Genomic DNA, 11494 nt, shown 5'->3' on the forward strand with positions numbered 1-11494 from the left:
CAACAACATAGTGCCCAAGCCATGTTTAACCTGGGGTACATGCATGAAAAAGGACTGGGTATTAAACAGGTGAGTCAATGTGGTGAAGTGGCTTTAAAATGATACCAGGCCAATTGCCTGAGGTTTTATAATGACTCTTCCTTCATTAAGCTTGATGGAAATGAATCCACAAGGCAGAATGAGGCTGGAATATGCAGTAGGTGCGTCTACATATGCATTTACTGTGCAGCAATTTACTGCACAGTAAGTGGTTTTTAGGCCAGCGTCTACATGTGTAGCTAACACTGTGTGGACTAAAGTTAGTCCCAAGTCAGTCCACACGTACAGTGTCACTATGCAGTAAGGTGTCTACATGTGCGTTATTGTGCAGTAACTAATTGGGTGTAAAGTTGATACATGCATGACGCGGGTATTGAATTTATGCCCAAGTCAATGTATGTCACCATAGTTACTACACAGTACAGGCGTGCATGTATAAATGTGCACCTGTACTGCACAGTAATTTTTGGTTTCTGCACAGTAACCTAAATTACTGCACAGGAAATATGCACCCAGTGTGTCCAAGACCTCCCCTGTACTTCCCCCACTGCCAAAGTGCATGAACACCCATACATTTTTGGGAGCTCTTCTTAGCAGGGTATAGTGTCCCGGAGGGGCACTAGCTGCTGAATGGACTTGGCAGTCAGCAGGAGGCACCGAAGTATTTACTTGTGTCTTCTGCTGGCTGCAGGACAGTGGATAAGCCTGACCCCGCTTGGTAAAGGTACAGTGACTGTGGGCAGACAGGAGGGTCCTGTGCCCATAGAGGAGCTCTGTGGGGGGAGCACTTGAAACACAGCTGGCAGGACTCTGTCGTGAAGGCCCAGTCCTCATGATGAGTTCTGTGTTTTCTTTCTTTAAAGTCCCAGCTCCCGGAATCACTTGATTATGGAAGAAATTCAGCTTTCATTTCACATAAGTATTTCCCCTTTACAACCTTGAGGAAAACCACAAAACCTTGAACTTTCAAAAGCCCCAGAACCAAAAGGCAAAAAAAAAAAAATTAATTAAAAAAAATTGCAATGACTTTATGTTAAGATGCTAATGTTTGGCCTCTTGAGATGGGCAGTGCTGCAGGTGATGGCGTTAAGTCTGTTCCCTCAAGCACTGGCATATTAAAATATTTCATTTTATCTTCTTTTCAAAGCATATTTCCCCATGCTTTTAGGGATGGTAGGCTTAACTTTTCTCTCTCACCAATATAACTCACTCCAGGGCCATCTTCGCACGTGAGAGAGAGGAGAAAAAAGATCCGCTACTTTAAAGTGAATGTAATCTTGAAGTCTGCGCTTATCCCATACATTGGCCTTTTCCAAACAAACTGAGCAGGCCCCAAATAAATGCTAGATAAGGAGCTCCTTTTATCTTTGCAGCACCTCATCAGGCAGAGGCAGACCCATGAGTGCGCCGCGGATGTCTTGCAACAATCCTTGGGTGTCCTCTGATTTGGTTTTGCCTTTTTCCGGTCTTCAGTTTTGGAAGAGAGACAGGGAAAAAAAAGAGACATGTGAAGTCAATGAGCCTAATGCAAATTGTGTGCAAACAGCATGGCTCACACGGTGGGGGGGATGCTCCTGAAGGCATTGGACTGGTCCCAGAGTGCCTGGGCTGTCCATCTTGTCCTGGCGTTGCGTGGTTTTGTTAGGTATCTGTCCAGAGCCGAAATGAAGAGGAATGCTCCTTGGCAGGGTTTCTGTTCCAGCGAGCAGTTTTATCCTCAGTGCAGACTTCGCTGCGTGTGGGAACAGACCCCGGTCTCCCGGCTGCTTAAATGGGGGAATTGGATACGTAGTATGGGGCCTGTCTGGGTTATTTTTTTGCTCCCTCTAGTTTTAAATTTCCACGCTGCATCTTGCCGTGGAGCTGAGGGCAAAGTAATGGGCTGGATTAAATGCATATGCAGGTTGTTCTCGGTTCAGCAGCCAAAAGGGAGTAGGGGGGAGGCAATGCACAAAGCAGTCAGGCCCTCTTTGTTCCCCGCTTATCTCTTGCATCCACTCATTTGCAAGCTTTATCATTACCCGGCTCGCAAGCTCTTTGGCTCTAAGACTGTCTCGTAAGGGGTCCCCCTCGCTGCTCTGCCAACATTGCTGGAGAAAAGGAGTTGTGTTTTTGAAGGGCACAAACCCAACGTGCTTGGGGACACAGTGCAGCCTCGCAAAGGAGATCGTGGGGACTTTGCCGCTCCCCAGGGAATGCAAATGATGTCAAATGATCTGGTCCTCACCATGTATCAGAAGTTCATCGCTGGAAGAGGTGGCAGGAGGAATTTGGAACAGCAGCAAATTAAACCATAGGGGTGAATTATCCCATAGGCCAGTGGCTCACAGCCTTTTTGGCCCCGAGGCACCCCTCACTGGACCCGAGGCACCCCTCCAGGACTTGTGTGACCTGAGTGGCACCGATTTCCATCACTAGTTTCTAGACTACAGCGCTTACCTCCTTGCAGAGGGGCCCCGGCAGTGGGGTGGGGGATCGGCCAGTCAACAATAAGCCCGAGCCCGCTTAATTTATCTGCTTATCCCCTAACACCTCCTCACTTATCTTCTCACATCCCTCAGCACCCTTCAAAAGGTCTGGTGGCACCCCAGGGTGCCTCAGCACCCTGCTTGCGAATCGCTGCCATAGGCCAACTACCAGGCGTTCACTCTGGGGGGTGCATGGGTGGGTTGGGGGGGTGTGGAAACCCCAACACACACACACACACACACACATACACAAGTAGTGGGGTAGGAGTCCAGGGACCTGGAGTCTCTTCTCAGCTCTGCTACTGATCCCCCCTGTGCCCTTGAGCAGGTCATTTGACCTCTGCCTTCCCGCTCTCTCTGCCTTCCCTGGTTAGGCTGGATGCTTCAGAGACACTTTTATGTCGAGTTTGTGTTTAGCACAACAGCTCTTCCAGCTCAGCTGAAGCCTGCGAGAGGTTTCATCCTGCACACTAAAAAGCCCATAGGCAAAGGTGAGCTTTTTATCCATCTCATTTAATGTTGCAGCTGATTTAAGGGAATTTAGGTCTAGGATGTGTGACGGTGGGGGGCATGACGACGTTCAGATTACAAATGCTGCCCACCCACTGCTTCAGCAACCACGTGGCTTCTAGAGAGGGATGTACAGCGGGAGCGGGAGAGATGCCCTGCTGCCAAAATGACATGCAAAACTCGAGAACTCTTGGTTCAGAGATGATCCCTTTTATTAGACCAACTAAGAAACTGCAAAAAAAAAAAATCTTTTTCTGCAAGCTTTCAGGCTCACATGCCCATCAGGCTCAGGGAAAATTAAAGATGATAAGTGCCCATAGGTCACTTCATTTTTGCACAGAGGAAGCTGAAGATGGAAATCTGTTCCCCTGGGTCCATGAGAGTGTCTTTGTGGGTTGCCCATTGCCACGCAGCTCAGGCAGGACTCCTTCCCCGGCACTGTCAGATGGCAGGCAGGGAAGTGTAGAAATCTTTCTTGTTGTTCAGAAATGAAATTTATCATCCTGATTTTTGGCCAAAAGGAACTTTTTGGTGGCTTGCACATGTCTCCATGGGGCTCTGGAAAGCAGGCATCAAATCATCGCTTGCATCTTGCAGGCCCACATTTGCAAATGTGGTAACTAAATATGATCCCTGGGTTCCCAGCAAAACAGCAGGGGCCTGATTTTTGGAAAAGGACCCCAGAACTCCTATATGCCGTCTGAGTGGATGGCAGTGCAGGTGGTCTGAATTTCTTCATACAGGGGCCGTTCGTACGGGGTTTCCAGCGGCGTGTCCAGATTTGAAGCCCAGAAATGCAGTGGCTGTTGCTGGAAATGTGTGTTTTTTATTTCTAACACTTGCCTCCAACTTTTTGCCAAGCCGTTCCCTTGTCAGAGCAGCGTTAGGCTATGCACAGCATCAGCTTTCCAGCATCGCAGCTGCAACCTTTCACAGCGTAACCTCTTCTGAAATGTGGCTGTGATGGAGCAGACTGTGGGGGGAGGGAAAGATTTTCCCCAGGAGCTCCGGAGGTGCCTCTTCCCCAAGGCGAGGGCTGCATACCTCCCACCCCAGCTACCGGCTGGGCTGGCTCGAGTCCAGATGTGGTGTTAAGACTTCTGACAGCGGTGGAGTCCAGACCCCGCTACTGCCTACACCCACCCACGCACACCATTGCACTTCATGCCGAAGCCATGGAAAAGCGCATGCAGCTGCAAATCCGGACCTTACAGGAACCTGAAGCCGGCTGGGAAAGTTCACAGGGAATATTCCTGCCGGAAAACCCCAAGCTCGTGCAAGCACAATGTTTCCTGGGAACACGTAACTGGTCCAGAAAGAAAGACATGTTTAGATGACAAAATTTCTCCCCCGGGAGAAATTTGCCTTCTAACTGAGGTGGAAGGAGCCCTCTGGACATTCAGGACACGCGATGTGGGTCTCAGGGTTGAGGGCACTAATGTTCAGTCCCCTGGCAGCAGGCAGAGCAGGGTGGCACCTTAAAGACAAACTTGTCCATCTTTTATAGGCCACTGGCTCTGTGCATTTGGGAGGGGAAGGGGGCTCTAAATCACCAAAGTAAGGCCAGTGTTTGTCTCCCAGCGGCACCCTCAGCTCCCCAAAGGGTCACGACACCAGAGCAAATTTCACACCGTGAAAGGAAGAAAGGGCTCCTTTGTGCTTCCAGTGGACGAGACTTTGCAGCACGTCCTCGGCTTTGGTGTATCCCCAGTTCCTGACTCAGGCTTCCTCAGCACTGCGCTCATTGGAGAGACCATCGCTCTCGCAGGAAGCTTTCCCAGCCAAGGGCTTTGAGTTACAGTCTGCAGGCTCGTGCGGGGAGGAGGGAGAGCGCCTGGAAGGAGCAGGAGGAGAAGCAAAGCCACTCTGGAAGTTTTGCCGGGGCAGACCAAGGATGGGGCTGTAGCACCGGGAAGCCTGCGACCCCCACCCCGACCTGCCCGGAGCGGCCCCCCGAAGCCGTGGAGGATGGGCTGGGTTTGCAGAGGGCCAAGGCTGGGACTTCTCCGTATGTTGCTTTTTCATTTCTTAAGCGGGTCTTTGCCTGAGCGCGCTGCTGGCTGCTGTGCAGAAATATTCAGCGCCCCAAAATGCTCTGCTCGCAAATCTTTGGGACTCATTTTCCTTCCCTGTCTCCATTGCTGGGGACACCCATGTGGGAGCAGAGGGCCCGACTCCCCGTGCCCGTGGCAAAGCGGGTGGGAAATGCAACTCTTCGCTGTGCTGCAAACGGCTCGGTGAGAAGCAGGGCAAGAGAAAATCAGACCCAGGGCCATGGTGCTTGTGGGTCAGGATTTGGGGTCCGGTTCGGTGCGCTGCGAAGTCAATGGCAGGAGTGCTACTGGGAGTCGGTGGTGTTTGAACTGTGCCCGAGGCCCTTGCTCCGAGTTCGGATCCTGGTGGCAGCAGTCACATCTGCAGCCTGCTGCTTCCCTGGGCAGGGGGGCTCTGCTTTTAGGGGCAGGACCAATTGATTCTCCTGCAACATCCCTGCCGCGCGATTCATGCATGGGGAGAAAAGGAGGCAGGAGGCACCATCTCCCCGCAGAGCTGCCCGGCTGTAGAGTGGCCCTGAGAGGAGGGACCATCGCCTCCTCCATTATTGCAATGCCTAGGGGCCACACGCCGGCAGCTGGAAGCACTTAGCTTTGAAAGGGCTTTTTCCATTGCTGGGTAGCAGCTGGCTGGGGCGGGATGCAGCCGTACGAAGGAGCAGAGCAACCTGGAGAGGGGGAGTGGACCAGCGTGGGCTGTGGCTGGGATGGGAAGGGGCTGGGGAAGGGTTAAGCAGCTGGGATATGACGTCCTGTGGAGTGTGGACCCTGTGGGGGGGGGTCTGAATGGCCCCAGGGTCTGCATGGATGGATGTGTGGTGGTGGTGATGGGGGTCTCCCTCGTGCACCTCCTGCTTGCTCCCTGCTGCCCCTCCATTGCCAGGTAATACCCCCCCTTGCTGAGCCTGGGCAGGGGCATTGCAGCCAGGGCAATATAGGGTGGATGTAAGGACAGCTCTCCGACGGAGGGTGGCTCAGCACTGGAGCAGATACCTGGAGAGACTGCGGGGTCTCTGTCCCTGGCTGTGTTTAAGAGCAAGTTGGCTAGAGACTTGTCTGGGATGGCTTCGGCAGGGACAATCCTGCTCTGAGCAGGCAGCTGGACTCCCGAGATCCCTATTTTTCTACAGCGGCGACGCTGCCAGTCTGATGTGTGGAGGTGACCACCAACAAAGCGGTGACATAGGCTAGACCCCAAACCTGGCTGACCGGCTGATTAGATGGCGAGTGCTTCAGGCCCGGGACCATGCGTCACAAAGTGTGCCCAGAGCTCAGCGTGCCGCGGTCGTAATCCTGGGTGAGAGCCTTTCCCTTGGCCCCACGGGCAGCCAGCAGCTTGCCAAGTGCCCAAATGCAGGTGTGGATGTCTTCTGTCCTAGTCCTCTTGGGAGCTGGGTGGTGTGAGAGAGGGGAGGGGATTTTTGGTTGGAAACGGGATCCTTTTGCTGCTGGACTTATCTGCAATTCCTACTGAGGTGTCTGCGGTGAAATGAGGAGCGGTCATTTTTAACTTAAATGCATGCATCTCCTGCCCAGGGCCCTGTAGTTTCTGTGCTCCCTGTCTGGGGTTAATAGGATGCTCTCATCTTTGTTTCTTCCTGCCTCCCGGCTTCTTGCCGCCTCTCTGGCAGCTCATCCTGCCCTTGAGAAAATGGCTCTTTCCTCCTGGCTCTTCAAGCAGCGGTTGCTGGGGCAGTCCCACCTCTTCCTTACAAGTAGCCGCTTCGGGTGGGTCGTTGCAGGATAACGAGGGGCTGGCACGACGCGGGCGGGTGGTGTCACTGACACAACGGGCCAAACTTTCTGACAGTCCATTGTAAGGGCAATGGGCCGGATGCAGGGTGGGTCTATATTGATGTTGGCAGGGCTACACTGATTTATGCTAGCTGAGCATCTGGTCTGCTGCCTGGCATCTCCTAGACAGGCTTGTCCCGACAGAACCTGCCTTTCTCCTGCAGCTGATGGGGTGGTTGTCCCAAAGTTGATGGGGTGTTGTCCCGAAGTTGATGGGGTGTTGTCCCAAAGCAGCTTGCGTGGCTGAGGTGATGGCCGGATAGTAAATCGCAGTGGGAAGATGGGTCTGCCCTTCCTTTCCACTCCAAACATGCATGCATGCACGTGCCTTGGAAGAGGTGTATCCCACTGGGACACGAGAGGAGTGGGAAGCCAGTGAACTGGAGGGAAGGTCCCCTGGAGGGTAGGAGATGGGGTCGGAGCGGGGTGGGAACTCCTCACAACTCCCCCCTGGGCTTTTCCTTTGAAACCACTTGCCACGTGGTGGAGGAAATGGGAATTTCAGCTTGGGAGCCCTCTGGGCAAATGACCTGGGTAGATAGGGGGACCCATCCTGCCTCCTAACCAGGTCCTGAGCCCTATCACCTCCCCCGTGAGCTCAGTAGCCTTGCAGCTACCACGATGCTGTGCACCCTAGAGCTGCCGTCTGCGCTGGGGTGGCCCACTGGCCTCAAGGCCTCCTTCCAGGGGTGTCAGGAGGGCTTGTGTGCAGGGTGCTAGGGAAGAGCTCGGTGCTGAAGGTGGCTTTGGACAGGGTGGCAGCTCTTTCTGAGCGGACCCACTGGTGAAACATCCCAGTGCTCCCAGCTGCGTGGAGAGAGGCATCCCATGGAGCACGACCGGGTGCTATAGTAGCACCCGTAGCAAGCTGCTAGCCTGGCATTGCCGGCTTCTGGTATATCTATGCTGCTGCTGATCTGTTCAGGGCCCTGCACGAGCTGCGGTGGGTTCAATGCTCCAGATACTTTAGAGCTGTGCAGCCCCTCTGAGTTAAAGCTGGAGCTGTTTTACAAGTCTCATGAGCGGGAACGCTTGACTTGAGTTTAGGCTGCACTTCTTATTAGTGGCCCATGAACATGCCTGCTTCGCAAAGGAGGTGGGACCCCTTTCCCCCCTTGCATTTGCCAGTGGGTAAACCGAGGCACAGAGGGACAGCGACTGCCCGAATCACCGGCCACCTTCTATCCGGACTCCTTTGTCAAAATAAATTTTGGAGGCAGTGGAGAAAATCGGACCCCATCTCTAGGTTTCCATGTGGCAGACCTACAGGAGATCTCGCTCGCTCGCTCGCTCGCTCGCTCTCATGTTTGTCCTTCTCCATTGATTTCTGCAGTTATTTTACAGTCTCTTTCATAGGCTTTCCCTATAAAACCTATCAGTTTCTTCCCTGCTCAGATCTATAGGGAATTTCCTTAATGGATGCATCATTACCAGGCCATCTCTTGGGAAGCAAGAGCGTGCCTCATCCCAAAACCGCCCAGCGAAAGTCTCCCATTAGGGTCAGTGGGCTCTGGATCTGATGCCAAGCTACTTAAAGCACCAGTTTCCCGAATGCAGAGCTGATGCTTTCCTCTTGAAGAGGGGAACTACATCAGGCAGTGAATTGCTCACTGGCTAGGGGGTTACCAAGCCTGGAGGTTACCGGTACAAGCCTCATTAGTGGGATCTGAAGGCTGTCCGGGAACTAATGGGCAGTGAGCTGTCTGATCTTCCACTTGGGTGGATCCCCTGCCTCGTGTGCAGCTGTAACCATGTATTGTGCTTCAAGGTGCTTATAGGGTTGTCTTTGCTGACATTTGGGGGCCCGGTGCAATCAGTAATGCAGCAAGCAGCTGGCTCAGAGAGCACCTCCTCCCCCGTGTAATGAACACAAATCTCACCCCAAGACGGGAGGTGCGAGTAGAGGCGTGTTGCTGGAAGTGGGGGTGGAAATGCTGCCTCCTCCAGATCTATATGACATCCCTCACCAGAGCCACCGTGGGAGGAGAGATACACACTGGAAACCAAACTTTGCTCTTAGCCACGTCCCCGCAAAGGCTCCTTTGGCCCACGATGTAAACATCCATCCATTAGAGCTGAACTGGGCTTTTGTATGGAGCCCAGAGACTGAAGTGACCAGAACTGACTTCTTGGGCCATCTAAATCCCCCCTGCGCTGTGCGGAAAGCTTCCCGTGTCCTTTCCATTAGAGTCATACTTCTGGACCCCAGCTTGGTCATCTCTTCCAGTACATTAGCAGCAAGTGCACTTAGGTAGGTTTCTATAATGTTTGCCTTGGATGCTTTCCAGGTTTGTAGGTATTTCTCTTCCATCTCTTAATACTTTGAGGCAATCCTCAATGACTAATGCGCCTCCTTCCTGGATACAACCTCCTGGGGAGCCTTGAGCAATGTGTTCGGGGGATGTTTTGGTGACACCGTGCTCCAGATCTTACATCCCAAACGCTGTTATTAGCTTCCCGCTATATCTTGAGACTAGACAGATGCCACGTTTCACTTCAGCCTGAGCTTTGACCTGCAGAGAGTTGCAACGGCAGCTTGCCAGGAGCCTGGGTCCAGGATAACATTAGTCAGAAGTGAAGCTGATGGCAGCTGTCCTCCTCTTTCATAACAGAGGGGCCGTCCAGGAAGGTTGCAGGGCCCATCTTGCTGGATCCAAACATCTGGCAGAAAGGATTGCCTTGGATACACTCGAGGTGTCTGTGTCCCGGGGGGGCTGTAGAGCGGATGAGAATTCAGTGAAGTGTTTTGAAGGTGAAGCGTATGATGCTCGTGCTCAGTACCGATGCTGTGATGCTCAAATGGCTTTATAGCCTGGTGCTTGGTGAACACAGCCTGCAGCACAGCACTTAAACTCATAGATTCATTGATTTACTTTTTAAGGCCGGGGAGGAGCCATTAGCCCATCTGCTTTGACCTTCCATGTAACACAAGCCACACAATTTAATCCACTTAATTCCATATTGAATCCAATCACTTGTTTGGGGTAAAGCGCCTCTCCAAGAAAGGCCTCTTGTCTTGGTTTTCCCGTCCAGCCAGTGGTTCGTGGGCTGATTTTTCCCCCCCATTATCTTAGCGCCCGTTGGTACCGTATTACCTGGTTTACAACAGGAGTAAAGCTGCCACTATTCAGAGTAACAGAAAATACTAAACATCCCAGCTGCATTAAAGTCCAGGGCAAAACTCCCATGTGCCTTCAGCGAGGCTGGGATTGGAGTCAGGAGGTCAGAATTGCTGTTACAACACTAGGATGTGACCCTGTGCGTGTGCGTGCATGCACATGCATGCTCACCTGTATGCACGAACAGTCATAGTAGCACAGAGCTTTGCACTACAGTCGTTCTCAACCCCTTCAAACTCAAGACACCCCGTGTTAGACTCCAGGCACTGTGCTAGACTCAGTGCCAGCTCTTTGCTTTTTCACTTGTTTCTTGACTGCAGAAAAGTAACAGAGCAGCTCTTCCATTGCAATGAACTCAGAAAGACCGCAAGAGCGCACAATGCTTCGGAGGCTATGGCTTCCTATTTGAAATGTCTGGGGTTATCTTGTGTCAGGTGTCCAGGTTGTTGCCGTATTGGTCTAGAGGAAAAGGCAATCAGGACTGGTAGTAGAGATGCTATCGTTTATGAGACCAATGAGATTTTGCATGTAGGTGTTGGAATCGCCCATAGCACATGGCAACCCTTCACACCCTTGAAAGGCTCTTACGGCACCCCCGGGTGAGAAGCGCTGCGTTTCACCAGTGATCTTCAGGGGCGAGGAGATCCTACCAGTCCGTGTCAGAGTACGAGCCTTTGTCCTCCGCCGTGGACGTGAGTGCATGTCCCAGCTGTTTGCCCTGTGAAGATTGAGCCCCGTGTGAACGGTGGTGCAGCGATGACTTAGTTCTCTGTCCTGACAGCATCTGATCTACTGAACCGAGCTGATAAGGAGAAAGGAAAAAGAGGGTGGGATCTTTTTCTCGGGATCTTTTTTCCCCCATCTGAATGAGAAAGATGTGCTGCTGGCTCTAAACCTTGCGCATGTTTTTTGATCCCCAGGGGCGTAAAGGAGACATTCCCACAGCTCTGGCAGGGCCCCGTTCTGCACGGTGCTGCACGGGATATGGGAACGGGCCCCTTTAGGGCCTGGCTGTATTGCTCCGGCAGCATGCTCCTGCCCTATGTGCGCCCCCGCCCCAAATGAGGGGGTGAAGGTACACTGAGGACACCCCTTGCCACTGCTCTCGAGAGCTGTCTCCGGGGTGCTTGGGGTTTGAGGCATGGGATACCTTGAGTGATTTCACCATCTCACTTCCAGCTTGGGCACGTGTGGAGCGGGACGATGGAGTCGTTTTTCTCAAGAGCAATCTCAAGGGCGCCTTCAGTCACCAAGGTAGCCACTGTATTTTCTCACATACAAGGCATCCCCCCCCACTGCAAAAAAACCCAACCCAGCTGGTGGAAATTGGGGCATGCATTATGCAAGGATCCCTTTGGGTCCAGAAATTTGGTATCTGGGGAGCAATTAACATCGTCACTGCTCTGCTGCCACCACATTTCTGACCTCATGGGAAGTTCCCCTTGGACCACACGGCCCCACAAGCTGGATCAGACTGGCGTGTGGCTGGCGTGTGCCTGGGCCGTGGCTG

The 11494-nt window shown here is 52.7% G+C and overlaps 1 protein-coding gene across 1 annotated transcript in view; it reads left to right on the top strand.

Annotated features, from left to right (window-relative positions):
- The first annotated feature begins 4808 nt into the window (after nucleotides 1–4808).
- The window catches only part of GJC2 (gap junction protein gamma 2), a 61239-nt gene continuing 54553 nt past the window's right edge, over nucleotides 4809–11494 (top strand). The window contains exon 1 of the mRNA XM_019508049.1: nucleotides 4809–5025. The gene's annotated coding sequence lies outside the window, so the exon portion shown is untranslated. The remainder of the gene's footprint in view (nucleotides 5026–11494) is intronic.

This window comes from Gavialis gangeticus, unplaced genomic scaffold (assembly GCF_001723915.1).
Source record: "Gavialis gangeticus isolate Ggan-Ray unplaced genomic scaffold, GavGan_comp1, whole genome shotgun sequence".
NCBI lineage: Eukaryota > Metazoa > Chordata > Crocodylia > Gavialidae > Gavialis > Gavialis gangeticus.